This window comes from Ambystoma mexicanum, chromosome 1q (genome assembly GCF_040938575.1).
Source record: "Ambystoma mexicanum isolate Mex_15411 chromosome 1q, UKY_AmexF1_1, whole genome shotgun sequence".
In the NCBI taxonomy this organism is placed as follows: domain Eukaryota; kingdom Metazoa; phylum Chordata; class Amphibia; order Caudata; family Ambystomatidae; genus Ambystoma; species Ambystoma mexicanum.
Genome location: NC_090922.1, coordinates 911,104,104 through 911,124,567, shown reverse-complemented (window position 1 = coordinate 911,124,567; position 20,464 = coordinate 911,104,104).

Genomic DNA, 20,464 nt, shown 5'->3' with positions numbered 1-20,464 from the left:
ACAGCATGAACGTCACAAGCAACAAGGGGAGTGCCAAACACATGCACACACGCCACCAAACAGACATGCACCTGTACATCACCACCGCCTGTCACAGTGCAATCACCGGGAACTATGTCACATCTGCCAATTGCCTCACTACATGTCTGTGTCACATGCATCGATGGCGTATCACAGTCGCACACATGTCAAACACACACACGCACATGTACACTGTGCACATGCATGAAGGTGGAACCAGCATCCATGTGTCACACCCCAACCATGGCATAGTACATACACAGAAATGCCAACATGAGTGCGTCTCCATGTGCATTTGTGCATCATGCTTTGGAACACATACACCATTGTTGTGCATCACACATGACTGGACACACATGCGGCAGACTCATGTCCCTGCACATACATATCCAAACATGGGCCTTTCCAGACATATGTCCATGCTGCACACTCCTGGCACACCTCAACATGCACTGCATCCAATCAGTACACATGGACTCTTAACGTTCGACTCCAAAAGGGTCTGCCTCTCAAGGACCTGAAGGTGAAGCACTGAGCGTATGCATTCCAGGACCCTCATCTGGTCATCGGTAAGGCGGACCCGTCACCCCTCTGCATCCGCTGCATCCAAGATGCGCCGGGCCCTCCTGAGGGTCCTGGACATGAAGTCCTCCCAGCGTTAACGGACGTGTGGTATGTCACGGGTTGCCACGTTGATGGCAGCCATGATGTCCGTCCAGATCCTTCTCCGTCCATCTTTGTCGGCGCATGTTCCTCTGAAGGACTTGCTCCACCAGGATGCCAACCTCACCTGCTGAGAAGCTGGCAGCTCTCTGCCTATCTGGCTGGGGGTCACCAGTGGTCTCAGATGTTGTTTCCCCCGACATGGTAACCCCCGAGGCAGGTGTGGGTGGGCAACTGGGTCCTGGTGCTGGGCTGTGAAGCAATGGAACTACAGTCGGGAGTCTTAGCAGGGCACCTGGCCAGCAGGCAGGAAGGCAGGAGCAGATGGCTGGTGGGAGTGGGCTTGGGGCACTGGGGGGCAGGAAAATGGCCTTCTGGGCAGGAGCATGGTCTTCTGTGTGTTGTCGCGTGGCCAGCTTGATACGGAGTGATTTTGCACATGAAAAAACAAAAGTACACGCTAAAGTACAGATACGTGTTTCAGGGGCAATGGCAGTGTGCCTGTCAGCACCAATGAGCACTGCCACAGGACATTATACATACTAGACTTGACTGGAGGAACTACAGTGCTCATGGGCCTCTTATGGGTATGCAGGGCCTATGTGTATCTCCACCTATTCCGTTTTGGAAGGGTATGTGCATCCTGTTGATATTACATTCTGCTGTTCTTATCGTTCCCGATGCTCACCTCACCATCACAAATGTGCAATAGCTACCGCCAGTTACAATTGTGCCCCCTCCCCACCAGCGTACCCATCAATAAATGATCCCCCTCAATGTGATCGCTCCAGCTACCTTTCTCACTGATCAGCTGACAAGCTTAACGCAATACTCAAACAATTTCACTTGTTCACGAGGACCAAACTGCTTTTTGCGTCCTTACTGGCTCCATAAATTCAAACTGCAGCAAACTCCAAATGGGGATTACCAGGTTGGAGATGCTGCAGATCGTGAATGAGACTGAGCAAGACCTAAACTTGATCAACCAGGAGCTGCGGATCATACGGTTGATGACACTCCAGGACAGGTACTTTTTGGATCTCCTTACGGACATGGATGGGGAGTGGGCAGGAAAATAGAATGTTCCTGTTGCACCTAGAACCCCCCCCACCCCAATGATTCTGATAATGGATCCCTGACCCACGCCATAAGAGCTCTGCACAATTTACATATTGCAAAGTAGAAGGAAGAGGAGGTTAGAGAAGAAATTTGGCTGGATGTCTTATTTTCATGGGCTCATTCCTGGTTGGGCCCAGCCATAAAGGTGCTAGTTCCTATTGTTGTCCTTTTATTCATTGTGTTCTGTTCCTGTCAGCTTGTTATATGATGCTGCTTCAAGACATTACCAAAAGAAGAAATGATGATGTCTCTAACCCTCACAACAGGTATGGCCACTCCCATATATAAACAATTGTACACACAAACAGAGAAATGGAATAGTGAAAAGGAGCACAACATGTTAAGGATAGGAGTGCCAGTTGGTCCCCAGGGTCCCTTTCTTACCCCAACCTGAGAATAGTAATTCAGTAGAGCAGTGGGTAGATCTTGCAAGGGATGGGGGATGTTGCTTTATGACATGTACACCAGAACAGCATGCATGAAGTAGGGAAGGTTTACGTGATGTATGTAAGTGTGGGTGCCCAAAGATGATTCATACAAGGAGAGGGAAGCAAGATTATTTAATGAATTAGCTAGAGGGGGGAGTGTTGGAATGCAGGTGCAATGCCGAAACTGTGAAAAGAGATTTCGGCTGCGCAAATTGTATTATCAAAGTTGATTTTTTAGTGTCAGTATCTTGCCATGTGATTTGGCAGTTCTGCACACGTGTTATTTGTAGTTCAGTGTTCATACATTTTAGAAAGCATCACAGAGACTTACACAATGAAAAAAGGAGCAACAATGTCATAATATAATTTACTATAGGACTTGGTCAACGCTGGGACGTGTGTGATATGTTTTGTAGCTAGTTGTAGTGACATGTAGAGTTGTGGTTTTATTAGGGATGTCGAGCAACACTTGAATGTTTGTAAAAGGTAGCTTGAGTGTCCAAGAGCAAGATAGGGTACACTGTATTGCTGTAGTAACATATGGGCTGTGCACCACAGTAGCAAGAGCTCTGTCATTTTGGATTACCTTTAGCAAGAAACAGTAACTAAGGAATTATGCCGTTCAAACTTTAGTATTATTCATTTAATCATCCTTCTCCAAGCAAACGAGAAGATGCCCAAGGTTGAGGAAAAAAGGAGACGGTCTATGCAGATAGCAAGTTAATTGTGCCAGGATGAGCAGTGTGCAGGAGCTAGGAATAGAATGCTGATCTTAGATGCTTAGATTAGTGTTGCAGCTGTGGAGGGCAAACTCTGTGAGAACAGTGCCTGGTACCCGGCACTGCCAAGCAGTCAAGCTAGATTTGGAGCAAAAGTGTCCCCATTGAAAAGCATCTGGGCAAACACATAGGAGACATTAATTCACAAGAGTGGTGCCTCCACTGTGTTTATTACAAGCACCTGGTTGCGAAGAGAGATAGAATAGAGGCTTTGTTAGAGGTGCAGCATGTTCTCAGACAGGAGTTGCCAGGGGTCATGCCAAAGAGTACAGCTGCAAGGTCAAATGTGCCATTCGGGTGTGCCAGATTGTCTGGTCTAATGAAGAAGCCATTTAATCACTGGGCGTATTTGACCTCATTGTTCACACTAGCTCCCTGATGGGGTCCTTTTTGGGAAATGCACATCACAAGTTGTCAAAATGTGTCTTGACCAATAAGAAAAGTACATTATTGTAACATTTTACCTGAACATAATGAACCTATCACTTTAAAGTGTTTTCTGCCGATGGCACAATTAGGTTACCTTGTAAGGGGTTGTATTTAGATATGCATGACTAATGGAGAGATGAACTATAGGGGAGGTTTACATTTTTTTTTTAATTTAGATTTACATTTTTTAATAGGTGTGTTACCTGCTCACCCGTGTTAGACAGTGGGGAACTTGGGTTTATGTTGTATCTGATATATTTTGCTTATGCTAATTGGTGGTTTTCCACTATAAAAGATGTATAAGCATTTCCCGCGTGGTTTCAGTTTTCAGTTCTGCGAAAGTGAATGACGCTTATGGCCATATTTGCATGTAATAAAACTTTGTTTTTTCTTGCAAACTATGCACTCTTTATTCACCCGTTCTGGTGTGATTTTTTTATCAGTCGTTTTTTAGGTCTGCCCTACAATGTCTTCAACTCATTGAGGCCTTCCTGCATCCCTTCCCTACCTTACACAAACCCTTATTTTCTATTTGCTGTGGCTGGCACTAACACCTAACCCTGTGAAGCACTCACCTGCTCACCCATGCTATGGCCTCCTGTCCCAGCCTGTCCTGCTTTCTCTTCAGTATTGGTGCGCTTCTACGGGTGGTGTTTTCCCAGACCAGCACTTTTTGGGCAGTTGACAAAAGGTGCGCCATAGACCTATGATGGAAATCTCTACTGTAATATTCAGGGGCTTTTGCAATTACAACACATGCAATTACAACTTATTTAAGTCAACTTTTATATTTTGTTCTCAAACATATCAATGTAGTCTACTAAGGGTGAGTATGTTCATCCTATTTGTGCAGCAATGCATAATAATCCAGCTGCGAATGTGTCAAACGCACTCTCCTGATAATTGTGTGTTTTTTAGAGATACTATCATTTATGGGTGCTGTTTGAGTATGCACAACACATTTCTTTTACTAAAAACATAGTATTTGTGTGTCAATTCCTCTATTTCATAGGTGGTGTTGTATGTTCAGAGTTCATTAGCTATGTCAGCAATCTTGACATTAATAACGGGAACTCGTTGATGACCTCAACATCATAACATATTGATAACCTAATAAAAGACTTCTCTTCATGAAAATGTATTGAATTGATGACATTCCATGGCTGAAATACTCTATGTTCCCCATTGAAGCCTGAATGTTGAGTGCCTACCTGAAACTTAACACAACAAAGAAACAGTTAATCCCACTAGGAGCTGCCACATCCAGATGCTCCCATTTAAACAACTGGGTGACAGAACTGGAACTCGTGGTGTTGTCCCCAATGTCTCCCCAACAGTGGAACCCCCTTGGCTTCTCTAATGACTGTGATTTATGCTCTAAAACATACATCACAAAAAAGATGTAGACTGCCTGGTATAAACTCTCACTCATTCACAAAGTAAAACTCTTCATTCCCACCTGATATTTTAGAACTGTCATCCAGGTTCTGGTGCTCTCCTTCCAATATTGTGGCAATGTTCTACTTGCAAGTGCTTTGCTAGTTTCCTACACACATTTAATGTTGTGCTTCACACTTCAGCACACATAATCTCAGGCCAGAAGAAATTTGCCCACATGATCCCGACATTCAAGGAACGTCAGTGGCTTCTCCAAACCATCATCCCACACTAACCTTACAGATATGATAGGTTATTTATAACGCGCTTAATACCCAGAGGTTTCTAAGCGCAGACCTGGGATCGAACTTTTGTTGCTCCATGTCCTCTTGCTACCAAGGCGTGCACGTTGCGCCTGTGCTATCCTCCCGACGCTAACAGATAATCTCAATATTTTATTTGGCCAGCAAACAAACACCCAAGACATCTGCAGACTGGAATTCAAGCCGTGCATGAAAGCACAAACTGAATGCAAGGATTACCTTCTATGCGCCCAGACTCTGGCACAACATGCATACAAGATTCACACTACCACTCTCTCCTGACTAAATTTCAGCAAACTATTGAAGACCACCCTGCATTCTAAACAGAATAACAGGAGCCAATGATGACTGCGAACAACCATAATGTCCTAACTCAGTCCCTTACTTTTTTGCATTATGTATACCTTCTTCTGCATGTACTTTCTAGCCAGTTGTGTACCTTCACACATAACATACATACATACATACATACTTATAAAGGAAATATGCTATGTTAAAATGTGTGTGGAGGGATAGAGGTACGGAAAGGGATATCATTGATGGGAATGAATGTGGAAGAGGGTGACTATTCTATTAGAATGACATTTATAAATTAAAGGCAGTTTCAAGTAGTTTATCATACCTAGATTGATAAACAGTTATCCATTTCCATTAAAGTATGTTTCTTATCGTTTTAATTTTTTTTATGGTCAAAATATACAAGATAATTTCACCCATTAAACAAGTGGTACTTTATTTTACCTAACAAGTGCCCACTTATTGTCATTGTTATTAACATAAATATGCTCTTAGATCATTGGTATAATTAAGTGTATTTGGGAACTGTCAATTGTGTTAAAATATAGAGTGCCATGTGATTGTTTTCGTGTTAGCTTAATAGGCAACACTACACAATTTGCATCTCCTACATTGACCGGTAATTCCATCCTGGAACTGATTGCTTCTCTTTCTGTTATTACTGTCTGCCTATTAATGGCAATGTAATGTGTGTGTGCAAAACCCTTCCATGTGTGTCATTTGTAAAACCATTTACAGTTGATAATATTTGGTTGAGGAATTTCTGAGAAAACATGGAAAATATTAGTGATAGGAAGGAAGAAGTCAGCTGATTTGTGTTTCACAATTGCACCCAAATGTTCTCACTAAGGATACAAGCTTATAGTATTATCTTAAAATGTATTTAAAAAGTATGCCTGAAACTGTCATTAAAACGTTTATATAAAAATATGTTTTAATTAAATTAGCCTAATACATTTTGTATGTCATGCATTTCCATGTGTCTAGAGCGCACTTGCTTCACAAACCTTTAGTCGTTACCTTTTTAGTAAATGTTTTTTTTTTCGGTTTGCAGTTCTGATTTGTGTGTTCACAATTTGTTCCAACCTTTCTTCTCAAATAGATGAGTATTGATTTTATGTTATCAATTATGTAATTGTAGATATCTTCTGTCTTCATTCCTGACACGCTGTCAATCATTCAATTATTTGTAAGGGTTTTATTTTCAAGTTAGCTCCACAGCCATCTGCATATATACACTGAGTATAGTTGCTGTTTAGAAATCTGCGCCAATTGATAGCCATCGTTTAGCAAATTGAAATTAGTATTCCACAGTTAGCTTGAATTTTGTGTTTCTTGTTTCACCTTTTTATATAATTGTATGCAATATTGTTTAGTGTATTGCCATGACTAAATATGTTCCACCACACAAAATGCATCAGTACGATGATCCTGGAAGAATGATATAGATGTAAAAAATGTATACTAATTTACACTTCTGTGCCACTCAGCTAATTCCAACAGACAGGTGATATATATTAAAGGGGATTTCACAATAAACACGTCATTTCTCTTTTCCGCTTTTCCTGCACCCCCCGCCCCCTTAAAAAATTCCCTCTTTCTTTCTCAGCAAGCCTACTTATTTTTCACCGTTGTTTCAATATTTCGAGCTTCAAAACCATAATAGATATAAAACAAAACATTAAAAAACATGTTTTTATTCTGCTGGTGTCCTGTCCGACTAAACTTTTCTTCGGTTGGATACCAGGTGGAGAGATTAGTACTTACATTAATTTTGCACCATTAGTTTTGTTAATTCAGCTACTCCACTGGATACACTGGAATTACAAAATGGCCCTACAATGGCCATACATTGCCCAGACACATTGGGGGGTAATTAATAGAATTCAGCGCACGAGTGGCGCAAGAGGCTGGTGCACAGAGGGCACGTGTGCTAGTCTGCGCCAGCCGTGTGCGCCAAAACCCATCTCAGCACACAGCGTATTCATGGATACTTAAATCCATAACCAGCCATGGCACAGAGTGGCGCAGCGACCCTGCAGCAGCGCCAGTTACGCCCTCAACCCCACCCCGTGCACCAAAAACATCGCACAAATCCCCTACATGGCGCAAAGGCCAGTGGACCAGCATAAAGCCCCCCAACCAAGAAAATGTGTGAAAAACTTCCCGCGCACCCCTTGGAATAAGTTTAACCCACTCACGCCAGCGATGAAAATGCGTGCAAAACTCCGCGCGCACCCCTTGGAATACACGTACCCCGCTCACACTATCAAAATCACATGTAAAACTCCCCGTACACCCCTCGGAATATGCGTACCCCGTTCGCGCCAGCAAAATCACATGTACAACTCCCTGCGCACCCCTCGCAATATGCATACCCTGCTCACGCCAGCGAAAATGTGTGGAAATCTCCCTGCGCACCCCTCCGAATACGCGTACCCCGGTCGTGCCAGCAACGAAAATGTGTGTAAAACTCCCTGCGCACCCCTCAGAATACGCCTACACCGCTCGTGCTTGCGGAATCATGTTTAAAACTCCCCACACACCCCTCAGAATACGCGTAACCCACTCGCGCCAGGGAAAATGCGTGTAAAACTCCCCACGCACCCCTCGGAAAACGCGTACCCCGCTTGCACCAGCGAAATCGTGTGGAAAACTCCCCACACACCCCTCAGAATACGCGTAACCCACTCGCAACAGCGAAAATGCGTGGAAAACTACGCACGCACCCCTCCGAATACGCGTACCCCACTCGTGCCAGTGACGAAAACACGTGTAAAACTCCCTGCGCACCCCTCGGAATATGTGTACACCGCTCACGCTAGCGAAATCGTGTGTAAAACTCTCCACGCACCCCTCAGAATATGCGTACCCCACTCGTGACAGCTACATCATGTAGAAAACTCCCTGTGCACCCCTCGGAATTCACGTACCCTGCTAGCACCAGTGAAAACGCATGTAAAACTCCCCACGCACCCCTTGGAATACACGTACACCACTCGCACCAGCAAAATCGAGTGAAAACTCCCTGTGCACCCCTCGGAATACGTGTACCGCACTCGCGCCAGTGAAAATGCGTGAAAACTCCCCACGCACCCCACGGAATACCCGTACCCCGCTCACGCCAGCAACGAAAATGCATATAAAAATCCCTGCGTACCGCGCTCGCACTAGCAAAATTGTGTGTAAAACACCCTGCGCACCCCTCGGAGTACAAGTACCCCACTCGCGCCAGCAAAATCATGTGTAAAACTCCCTGCGCACCCCTCGGAATACACGTACCCCACTCGCGCCAGCAAAAACACATGTAAAACTCCCCGCGCACCCCTCCGAATATGCGTACAATGCTTGTGCTAATGAAATCGCATGTAAAACTCCCCGCACACCCCTCAGAATACGCGTACCACGCTCACGCCAGCGAAATTGTGTGTAAAACTCCCTGCGCACCCCTCGGAATACACATACCCCACTCGTGCCAGCAAAAACACATGTAAAACTCCCCGTGCACTGATCGGAATATGCGTACCCCGCTCACGCCAGCGAAAACGTGTGGAAAACTCCCCACGCACCCCTCGGAATATGCGTACAATGCTTGTGCTAGTGAAATCGTGTGTAAAACTCTCCACTCACCCCTCGGAATACACATACCATGCTCACGCCAGCGAAATTGTGTGGAAAACTCCCTGTGCACCCCTCGGAATACGCGTACCCCACTGCATCAGGTAAAATGCGTTGAAAAAGTCCCCCCTGTGGTGTGGGCTGCCTGTGGGGTATTGGGGAGGTGGATGGGCTGCCTGCAGGTCATGGGCTGGAGTGATGGGCTGCCTGCGGGGCATGGACTGGGGTGATGGGCTGCCAGCAGGCCATGGACTGGGGTGATGGGCTGCCTGTGGGGCATGCCCAGGGGAGATTGGCTGCCTGTGGGTCATGGACTGGGGTGATGGGCTGCCTGTGGGGCATGGACTGGGGTGAAGAGCTGCCTGCAGAGAATTCCCATGGGTGATGGGCTGCCTGCAGGGCATGGACTGGGGTGATGGGCTGCCTGTGGGGCATGCCCAGGGGTGATGGGCTGCCTGCAGGGCATGGACTGGGGTGATGGGCTGCCTGTGGGGCATGGGGAGGGTGGATGGGCTGCCTGCGCGTATTCTGTGGGTGCACGGGGACTTTTACATGCACTAGGCAGGGCGCGAGTGGGGTATGTGTATTCCGGGGGTGCGCGGGGAGTTTCACATGCGACTTGGCAGTTTGTGCCCTCCTGAGTGTGCCCCCCTCCCCATGCACCGCAGGCAGCCCACACCACAGGGGACCACGCCACACCCCTCCCCATGCCCCGCAGGCAGCCCATCACCCCAGACGATGCCCCGCAGGCAGCCCACATGGCACCATGCACTTGGGAGCAACCACCATGGCCATGCATAAATGTAGAACAGAGCCACACAGTGGCAACACATGACCGAGGCAATGTTCATAGAGACATGCACATAACCAATTAGAGTACACAACACCAAAAATGAAGATATATGAAATGTATTCAAAAACGTGATGAAATAACATAATGAAAATTCGAACTTGCAATTCAAGAAATAATGAAAGCAAAAAAATAAAAATAGAAAAATCCAATGTAAAACAAAAATCCACAACAGGAAAAAAGAGAAGTGGTCCATTACCAATGTCCATATAAAGTATAAAGTACATGAAAAAAAAATAAATAAACATTGATCCATGGGATGGCCAAAGAATGAAAGTATGTACAAGTTTGGAAATATATACAATGGAAGTCCAAAGGGTCCATGATCCCCAAACAAAAGGAAACCTACAAAAAAGTCCTATGAATAAAAAACTATATACATAAAGTGGAGCAAAGTCCATGAACTCCAAAAAAAAGATAAAACAAAGGAAACCTAACACTAAAGAACTATGTACAAAGGCGGCGGGCAAGTCCTACGGCTAACTTTTTGATGATCCGGGCCAGGGCATCACCGAAATCCACATCGATGTTCCGGAGGCCGCCTCTTCCCTGGCCTCGAGGTCTCGCAGGGATGCAGCCATGGCCTCCTCCAACTCCCTGTGAGTTGCCTCGAGGCACTCAGCCCGCCTCAATGCCCTGCGCATGGAGTTCTCCACCCTGACCATAGTGATCCACGCCTCCTCCGCCCACCGCTGCTCCGGATCTATCTGCTGGCCCAACCGCTGCCACACGGAAGACACTCCAAATCCAGGGTCCTCCTGCCCTCCAGCCGATGCCTGCCCCTGTGATGTTGATGTCCCTGAGACATCATCGCTCCCACCCTGAGCCTGCTGCTGCTGTGCATGTGCCCTGCCTGTCAATGCCTGCACGTCCGCTGCTTGCTGGGGTCCAGTTGGTAGGGTGGCCACCCCTGCTGGACCTCTGACTCCCAACTGTGGCAGGGATGTGTCCTCCACCAGCCTGGCCGCTGGCTCAGGGGCAGCTCCACAGGGTGCCCAGGTGATTCTTGGGCAGGAGGATGGCATGGAGGACGACTGGCGCATAGGGGGTTCAGTTGAGGGAGGGGGTCACAAGAAGATCCAGCACACGGAGGAACCCAGCACCGGTGACCTGTCCTAGTAGGCTTATGCGGTCAATGAGGTATTCGAAATGACGTGCATTGTCCTCACGAGAACACTGCACATCATCCGGAATACCACGTTGGCGCAACGCCGCCCCAGCTAGCACAGGCTCAATCTGGTCACGGATTGCCACGTCTGCAGGGAGAGGAAGGCCAGTTGTTGTTCGTGCATCCCCTCCCTGAAATTGGGTCTGGCATCCCTGCTGGTGTGGGATGATGCAGTCACAGGATCAGGGACAGGATTACACACAGGCACCTCCGCGGCAACCTGTGGTGCCTCCTGTCCTGGCCCCTGGACTGCACCACTAGCACCAGTGGAATCCCCACAAACGAACCCCCCACCAACCTGGATGAATATGTGCCGTCTTCTTCCATAGGCCCCTGTGGGGGCTCAGCTGCCCCTACTGTTAGCCAAGGAGTCCACCTCCAAACACTACCTTTTGGACGTACCCTCGGCAGCTGCAGCCATGGACGCGGCACCAGACTCCTCACTCCCTGAAGAGATGACAACCTGGGAGGGGAGCTTGGCCCTGCGTCTCCGGCTGGCAGTGGGATCCCTCCCACTGTGCTCCACATCATCGTCTCCAACCTCTTCATCAGTTGAGGCTGCAGACAGGGAGAGACAGAGCACAGGCATCAGGGCACTATACAATGTTCGTATACACACATGACAGTTGCACATGAGTGGCATTGTCAAACTTCACAGATGGCATCACACTCCCCAACACACTTATCATTTGAACCCAAACACATGCACAAATTAACAGGAATGGTGAATCATTCAGCAGCATCCATACACACACAACAGCATGAACATCCAAACGTCAGCCAGACGTCACAAGCAACAAGAGGAGTGCCAAACACATGCACACACGCCACCAAACAGACATGCATCTGTACATCACCACCACCTGTCACAGTGCAATCACCGGGAACTATGTCACATCTGCCAATTGCCTCACTACATGTCTGTGTCACATGCATCGATGGCGTATCACAGTCGCACACATGTCAAACACACAAACACGCACATGTACACCGTGCACGTGCATGAAGGTGGAACCAGCATCCATGTGTCACACCCCAACCATGGCATAGTACATACACAGAAATGCCAACATGAGTGCGTCTCCATGTGCATTTGTGCATCATGCTTTGGAACACATACACCGTTGTTGTGCATCACACATGACTGGACTCACATGCGGCAGGCTCATGTCCCTGCACATACATATCCAAACATGGGCCTTTCCAGACATATGTCCATGCTGCACACTCCTGGCACTCCTCAACATGCACTGCATCCAATCAGTACACATGGACACTTAACGTTCGACTCCAAACGGGTCTGCCTCTCAAGGACCTGAAGGTGAAGCACTGAGCGTATGCATTCCAGGACCCTCATCTGGTCATCGGTAAGGCGGACCCGGCACCCCTCTGCATCCGCTGCGTCCAAGAGGCGCCGGGCCCTCCTGAGGGTCCTGGACATGAAGTTCTCCCGCGTTAACGGACGTGTGGTATGTCACGGGTTGCCATGTTGATGGCAGCCATGATGTCCATCCAGATCCTTCTCCGTCCATCTTTGTTGGTGCATGTTCTTCTGAAGAGGGCATCATGATGCACCAGGACTTGCTCCACCAGGATGCCAACCTCACCTGCTGAGAAGCTGGCAGCTGTCTGCCTATCTACCTGGGGAGTGCCAGTGGTCTCAAATGTTGTTTCCCCCCACATGGTAACCCCTGAGGCAAGTGTGGGTGGGCAACTGGGTCCTGGTGCTGGGCTGTGAAGCGATGGAACTACAGTCGGGAGTCTTATGTTCCAATAGGGGTGCTCACAGCAACTGGCAACTGAACCCCTGCAGATGGCTGACGTGCAGGCACCAAATAGCAGGGCACCTGGCCAGCAGGCAGGAAGGCAGCAGCAGATGGCTGGTGTGAGTGGGCTTGGGGCACTGGGGGACAGTTAAATGGCCTTCTGGGCAGGAAGCGTGGTCTTCCGTGTGTTGTTGCATGGACAGCTTGATACGGAGTGATTTTGCACATGAAAAAACAGCACGTCAACGTGTAATATGAGGAAAGGCTCTTAGCGTGTAAGCACATATGTGACGTAACACGCACAGGCGTTTCCCTCAGCACGGGTGCATCCGCATGTGCAAAGCATGCGTGTAATTCGAGGAAAGGGCATTAGCGCGTAAGTGATGTTACGCACGTGGGTGTTGCCTTCAGCATGGGTTAAAGCTGAGTGCGGGCCAGCAGTCCACTGTACGTGCTGTTCATGGAGACAGATGCCTGTGTTTACTCTGCTGGAATCACACGCGATTACTTCACAGCGTCTGAAGCCTGTACATCTTCCTTTGGCGGGGTGTTGCCTACGCGCACAAGTGTGTGTGTTTTTGATTTTTTTTTTCACGTAAGGCAGGCGGTGAGTCGTGCACGCTATTTTTCCCACTATGGTTCAAACTGTGCATCACATACCGTTTTCGAGATCATAGTAGCCCATGTGTTCCACGCGTATGTGTTTTTTGTGTCCCACACCGTACTGCTGGAGGTAAAATCGTGGGCTACCAGGGTGGCGTGCACATATATTTTTTTTTATTTTCAATTTCTTGTTTTTCTTGTTTTATATTTTGTCAATTTATTTATTTATTTTTTTATTTATTATTTCTTTTTGGGGGGTGCCTAAGCGTTGCGTGACCCATCATTTTTCCCCAGGGGTCACAGACAGCCTTGCAGGAGCACTGGGGTACCTATTCCATCAAGTACCCTGTCCCCTTCTAGCCAATTGCCCAGGACAATTGTTAAGTGAACCTCCCACAGCCTATTTTCCATCTGTGCCATGGTTGGGAGGCCACCAAAGGCTAAGGGCGGCAAAGCAGGGCGTCCTCCCAGGGTTGTGCGTCATCAGGCATGTGGGCGTGGAGACCAGGGAGGACGGGGAGTCCAGGGTGGCAGGGTGGCTACAGAGTAGGAAGAGGCAGGGGTGTCCCTCTGGGGCAGAATGCCCAGCCACGTGCCGGTGCAGACATGCCACCACCCCCTGTGGCTCCTGGTGATGCAGCTGTTGCATCACAACATGGCGCCCATATCACCCAACAGCAATTTACATCTGCTGTAGGTGCAGCTGTGGGCACCTCCACCCATGCTCTGGGTCAACCAGCGCATGTTGCGTTGCATGACGAGGACTCCCAGGACGATTTCCCTCTTGTCCGGAGGTTGGGGTCATGTGTGTCCACTGTAGCTGTGACTGTGGCACAAGTATCTGGGGCAGTTATGACATCTGTTGCCCCAAGCATCCGAGTGGTGGTAACTGCATGTGCAGATGCAGCAAACAGAACCCTGGCAGTGAGTCAGACCCAAGCCAGACCTTCTGTCCTCATACCAATACCCACTGCATTGGTCCAGTCCACCAGCACCACTGCCTCCACTAATCAGGACCACATTGCCCACTCAGGTTCAGTACCACAGGCCAAAAGGAGGAAGCATGACCCTGCACAAGAGGCTGGGACCCCAGACACGGCTCCGGCCTCCGGCATGTCAAGGAAGAAGCTTTTCTGCAAGCAGGAACTGGACTTCCTTGTGGACTACGTGTCGGAACACCAACGTGATATGCTTGTGGGCCCACAGTGCCATACAACGCATCACCAGCGTTGGGTCCACTGGCAGCATGTTGCAGATGGTGTGACAGCCATGGGATTCCAGGTGCGCACGACTCAGGACTGCTACAAGTGTTGGAATGACCTTTTGATGCAGTGCAACACAAAAGCGTGCCTCCAATTATTCCATGTCTCTGGTGACTGTTGGTGGGCCACCACCAGAGGAGGATGAACTCACTCAGCATGAGGAGATCACTTCAGAGTTCATCCCGGAAGAACAAATCCATGGAGTGGGAGAGAGTATGGATTATGATGCATCATCTTGTGAGTATTGATGTGTGTGACTCAATGACATGTGGGGTTGGCATGTATGTCCCTCCCAGCTATAACTTGGCTCCTTCCTTTCTTCAATCTCCCTCTCTACCTGTGGTGGGCACCAGGGGTCTGACCTCTCGGCCTGGCTGTACAAACAGCACCTGGCAGATCTTGCCTACTGCATTTTCATTTTCTGCTACCACTTCCAGTGCTATGCCTATGACAATCAACTCATTTCCAGGCTGCCCATGGGCAACTCTTCTCCCTCCCTTATTTCTGATAGTCTCATTGCCATTTGCAATTGGTGTACTGCAAACGATGTCTGTCTAAATGCCAGCAAGATTGACATCCTCCACATCGGTACATCTTCACCATACTTTCCCCTCACTCTCTGGCCAGCCCCACTTGGCCCTCCTCTTACCTCCTCCTGCAAGGCCAACAACCTTGGGATCACCTTTGACTCAACACATTCCTTTTCCACACACATTTCTGATGTATCTTGCGATACATTAACTGTGTCACATCCTAAGGGGTGCTCTGCCTTTTCTATCGTTCAACTACATGCTCACAGTCTCTCATGCTATGTTTTACTCAAGGTTGGAGTACTGTGACAGGCTCTTCAAATATTCCACCTGCCTCCACAATCCACCCTCTACCACTAATCCAGTACAGGACTGCAAAACTTGTCCTTGGCCTCATGCCATTGGATCCTACCTTTCCAGCTATGTAATCCCTTCATTGGCTACCAGTGGATGCATGGATGATACTTCAGACCCTCTGCATTGTGCACAATAATTTTTCGGGACTGGGTGCAGAATAGCTGCAACAATCCCTCTGCAAATTCCTCCCCTTTGAGTCATTTGCTCCTCCACCTCACACTCCCTCCAGGTCAGTTGCTAATTGAATAGATAAACCGGGGCAGATCTGTGTGTACGGCTGGGTACTCCCTTTGGAACAGCCAACTGGGCATGTTGAAACTTGAGGAGAAACACCTCTGCTTCTGGTAGCAACTCAAGACCTTCCTATTTGCTCCTGCATTACCCCATCTTCTCCCCATCTGAACAGTTTCCGCTGTCGGCACTGTGCCCCTGCACACACTCTGTCCTTCGTGCCCAGGTACCTGATCACCCTGCCTCCCTGCTGTACTGCCTCCATGCCTCAAATTGCAATGGGTCCTGTGCGTGTACCCATACAGTCCCCCACTCTTCTTCTGCACTCATCAGATTTGCCCTAAACAAATTATCTTGAACTTGCCACTTGCTGGCTGCACTGCCACCTTTTGAATGCCTATTCTATCATTGTACTTCATTTTCCTTCTTTGGTCTCCTCTGTTCGGCACATTCTCCTTCTCCCCCTTCCAGGGTCTTCTGCCCATTATCCCTTCTCCATGCAGTTGCTTGTTCTCAATGTCACTGTGCCCAGTATGATTATTATTTATTAATAATGTGTTACAGTTTATATTTAAACTTTACACATACTGATAAATTATATAAGTTCATCATATTACTTATTACATATTACATATTGTTTCTAATCAGCTAGTCAACTAATCAATTATAAGAGATAAAAATAAAAAGAAAAATGTTTAAAATACCATTAAACACAGCATAGTTTGGACTTATTACACTTACAATTCTTCAGATCATTCAAACTTAATAACGATTGCACATACTGAGAATACTAAAACACATATAACAGAGATCATGAACCACTACCGTAATAAATAACCTGCTGTTTAACTAAGTCATATAGAGATCTTCAAAGTTCTTTCAATTTCAGACCATACTCTAAAGGTGGCGATCTGCAACTGCATACTCTGAGTGTTCATGAGGCGTTGCCAGAAGGCAGGTTCCCTTATGAACTCCGTATCATGGACAAAGTTGCCAAAATCCCTTCTCCATGCAGTTGCTTGTTCTCAATGTCACTGTGCCCAGTATGATAGTTGTTCCGAATTCCTTTCTCCCTTGTCCCACTCCCTTAGCTTGTTTGCGCTCTGAACCACTTGTGTATGAGTGCAATCTTTGTGAGATGTCATATCATGTCATTTACATCCTTTGTCCTTGGTGCAGTGTGTCTCACTCTGACTGTGCTGATGGCAGTGGGTCCCCATGCACATGTGTGCAAAATCATGTTCCATGTGCATTCCATGTATGCCCCTAGGTGTCCTTTACCACCTGCTCATTGTAGTATGTGTCCAGAATTATCCAAGTGTCATCCCATTTGGACAGCCATGTCATGCTCACTGTAGGTCTGTTTGTCATCACGCACGACTTCAGGCTGTCCACATCTGTATCCTGCACATGGCTCCCCCTGTTACAAGGCCACTGCCTCTTTTCAACTGGTCTTGTCTTTTGCGTGCATGGGTGTACTATTGATGGTTCCTCATCTGTCCTCCATCATGTCCACTTCTCATCGGCTGTAGTGACATTTGAATGACGAAATGCAATAGACGCATGCCTACACTGTCTGGCAATGCACAGTTTTGTGTGGGACATTTCATTGCCATGCAGGGACTCCCTGCTATTGCCCAGAGGGTGGGTGTTTCACAAAATCCATGCGACATGGTGCATTCCATTTGCACATGATGGCTGCAATTGCTGTTAAACTGCCGTCATGTTTGGAGATTGTCATCACTACGTACGTGTTGATGTTGTAAGTTGAGGGACTACACATGCACTACACTGCACACACCCATTCCTGTGCCAAGTTAAGCCCTTCAACATGCCAACACAATGCTGCTGTTTGATGTTGACCTGACATGTATGTACCCATGTCCCTCCTTTCACTGTATAGAAAGGCACTAGCGTAGGTGCCTCCCGTGACACATGTACTGTGCATAGTTGATGGTAGTTGAGTGCTGCACATGAACATGCATGTTACATGTATCATGATGTGTTTCATAAAATTTCTAGCTGGGGCTATTTGTGTGTTCACACATGCTTATGCTAGGTACCATCTCTTTGTTGCCATCTCTCATTTCGGCATTGGATATGTGCTTGTTAGAGGTTGTGTGTGATGCAGGTGATGTGCAACATGCAATAGATGTGTTGCCTTCACATTTTGCACACATCCTTTTCTGCTTTTGGATACCCTTGCATTGCCCTGCCACTGGATGCATGTTGGGGTTTGAGTTGCCTGTGACATGGCTGTTTCATTATTTGGCTGTCAATGTTGTGAACTGTATGTGTGTGGTATGTGCTACTGACATGCGTGCCCTTGCTTCTTTTCTTCATGTTGCAGGTGATGACGCACTGGCGGCAGAGGATGAAGATGTCACCCCAGACTCGGTGGTCAGTTCACATGACCAAGCAGGCACCAGTGGTGGTAGTGGGGTGGCAGCCCAGGAGAACCCACTGGTGCTCCAGGCCATCGTGTCCAGAGCTGGCTCTGAGTCAAGCACTGATGTATTCTCAGACCACTATGTTGAGCCAGATCTGCATCATGACCTGTTGTCGCCGGTAAGTGATCCTGTGTTGGATGATCTTCTGTCCGTGACACCTGCAGTAGGGGGCCAGCATGGTTGGTATGTCCGCCTGTGGTGGTTACGGGTGCACAGTCACACTCAACACCAGTTGGCTATGTTCCTGGGGCATCAGGTTGGTGTTGGAATGCAGTTCTTCAGCCGCGGACGGTACCAACCCAGCAAGGACCACGGCTCCTTGGGCCCAGCAGGTGTGGTATCCAGTAACACGATGGCCGTGTGCCACCGGGCTCAACTGAGTGGGAGTGTTCCATGATTGCCACAGCACAGCAAAATGGGGGAGCAGTTGAGATGATTGCTCAAGGTATGGAAAGTGTAGCCCATTTCATCCTCCCCTCTGTAAGGCAAATGGTGCTCCAGCAGCGGGCTACGCAGTCCACGTGCCGCTCACTCAGGCTGGCCATGGCAGCGTCTGACAGGGCGTGCCGGGCTGAAATGGTGGCTCTGCGTCAAGCACTTAATGCTCAAGGAGAGGCACACCATGAGGCCCTGAGGGTAAAACACCAATCTCTCCGATCTACTCTGCTGCGCTCATGATGGAAGAGAGACAGGATGGTGCAGCTTGAAAGAACCATCTCAGCTGAACTCCATGCAAGCCGGGAGTCGCTCCGTTTGTCATGTGAGGCCATGCAGGCAAAACTCCGTCTCACACATCAGTCCTTGCAGGAGGAAGCACGTGTGACACGTGAAGTAATGCATGCTGACCTAAGTCTCATTGCCATGCAGGACCTGGTTTACCAGACTCGCGTGCTTGCTGCCATTGAGGGGCAAGGCGCGGCTAGGCATGGTGAGTCAACTGAGCCACGTCCACCTTCTGATTTCCATCCAGAGGGTGACAATGACAACCTATCTCCCACATAGGTTGGGCCGCGCATGCGCTGATCCCAGTGAGTTTTTTTTTAAATCTCAACATCTACACATGTTGGTGTTGAGGTGCACCCTGTACCTCCCCCCTCCTGGGTGCCCCCTCTCCCCCTAGGTCATATATGGGCATTTTTGAAAAAAATTCCAGCAGTTTTTTATTTGTTTTGCCCTGTAAAGAATTAGTTTATCCTGCATATTTTTTTGTGTTAAATATGTTTATTATTTTTTGTTTTCAAAATTTTGTTTCATTTCTTTTTTTCTTGCTTTTTATGTATTTTTTATTACTTTCCTTTTTGAAAGAATATTTTTATTTTTGTTGATTATTTTAATGATTATTATTTTTTTTCTACAAAAAATAATTGCTGAATTGATTTTCTTTCTGCTGATTTTTACTTTATTGCATTTTCTTTTGTCTATTGTGCATACATTTGACAGTGTTGTGCGTTGTGGCATTGGAAGGCAACCACTGTGTGTTCCAGCTGGGCTCAATCAGGCTTGTCTTGTGTATGTGTTTTGCTTGGGGTCCTGACACATATGCTACTCCTGCTTCCCCCTTCCATGGGCTCGCAAGGATGGCTCGGTGTAACAGCATATCACACATGGGCATTGGGCTTCCATCATATCTGTGGCCAGCCTGCAGTCCCACTTGTGTGTACACCCCTAGTGTGTATTTTGGATGGATTCTCCAATGCATGTCTTCCCGTGTGTGTACACCCCTAGTGTGTATTTTGGATGGATTCTCCAATGCATGTCTGCACTTCACTTTGGTGAGTATTATGTTGACTGTGCATTTCAACATGTTGCTTATGATAGTTGTTATGTATTGACTGTCTATGTTCATGCACTTCCTGCTGTAGGTGGTACCATGCACCCTTTGTCTGTGTACCATGCACTGATGGTGGGAGGGGTCCGTGTGCTGACAATGTTGAATTGGGAAACTTTCTCCACAGTGATTTTGATATGCCACATGAAGGCTGCATGCTGAGTTACCCATGTCACCACACATTTCAACGACCACCCATTCCTTGCTTGCACCACTTTGGCCATCTTGCAACCCTGGCTGGTGTTTTGATGTGCCATTTGATGTATGACCACATTGCTCTTGATTTGATGGCCATGTTTGTGTCCTGGACCTGCTCCCCCCTCCCATTGCTTGCACTTGGCCTTTGTGACAATCCGGCCAACCAG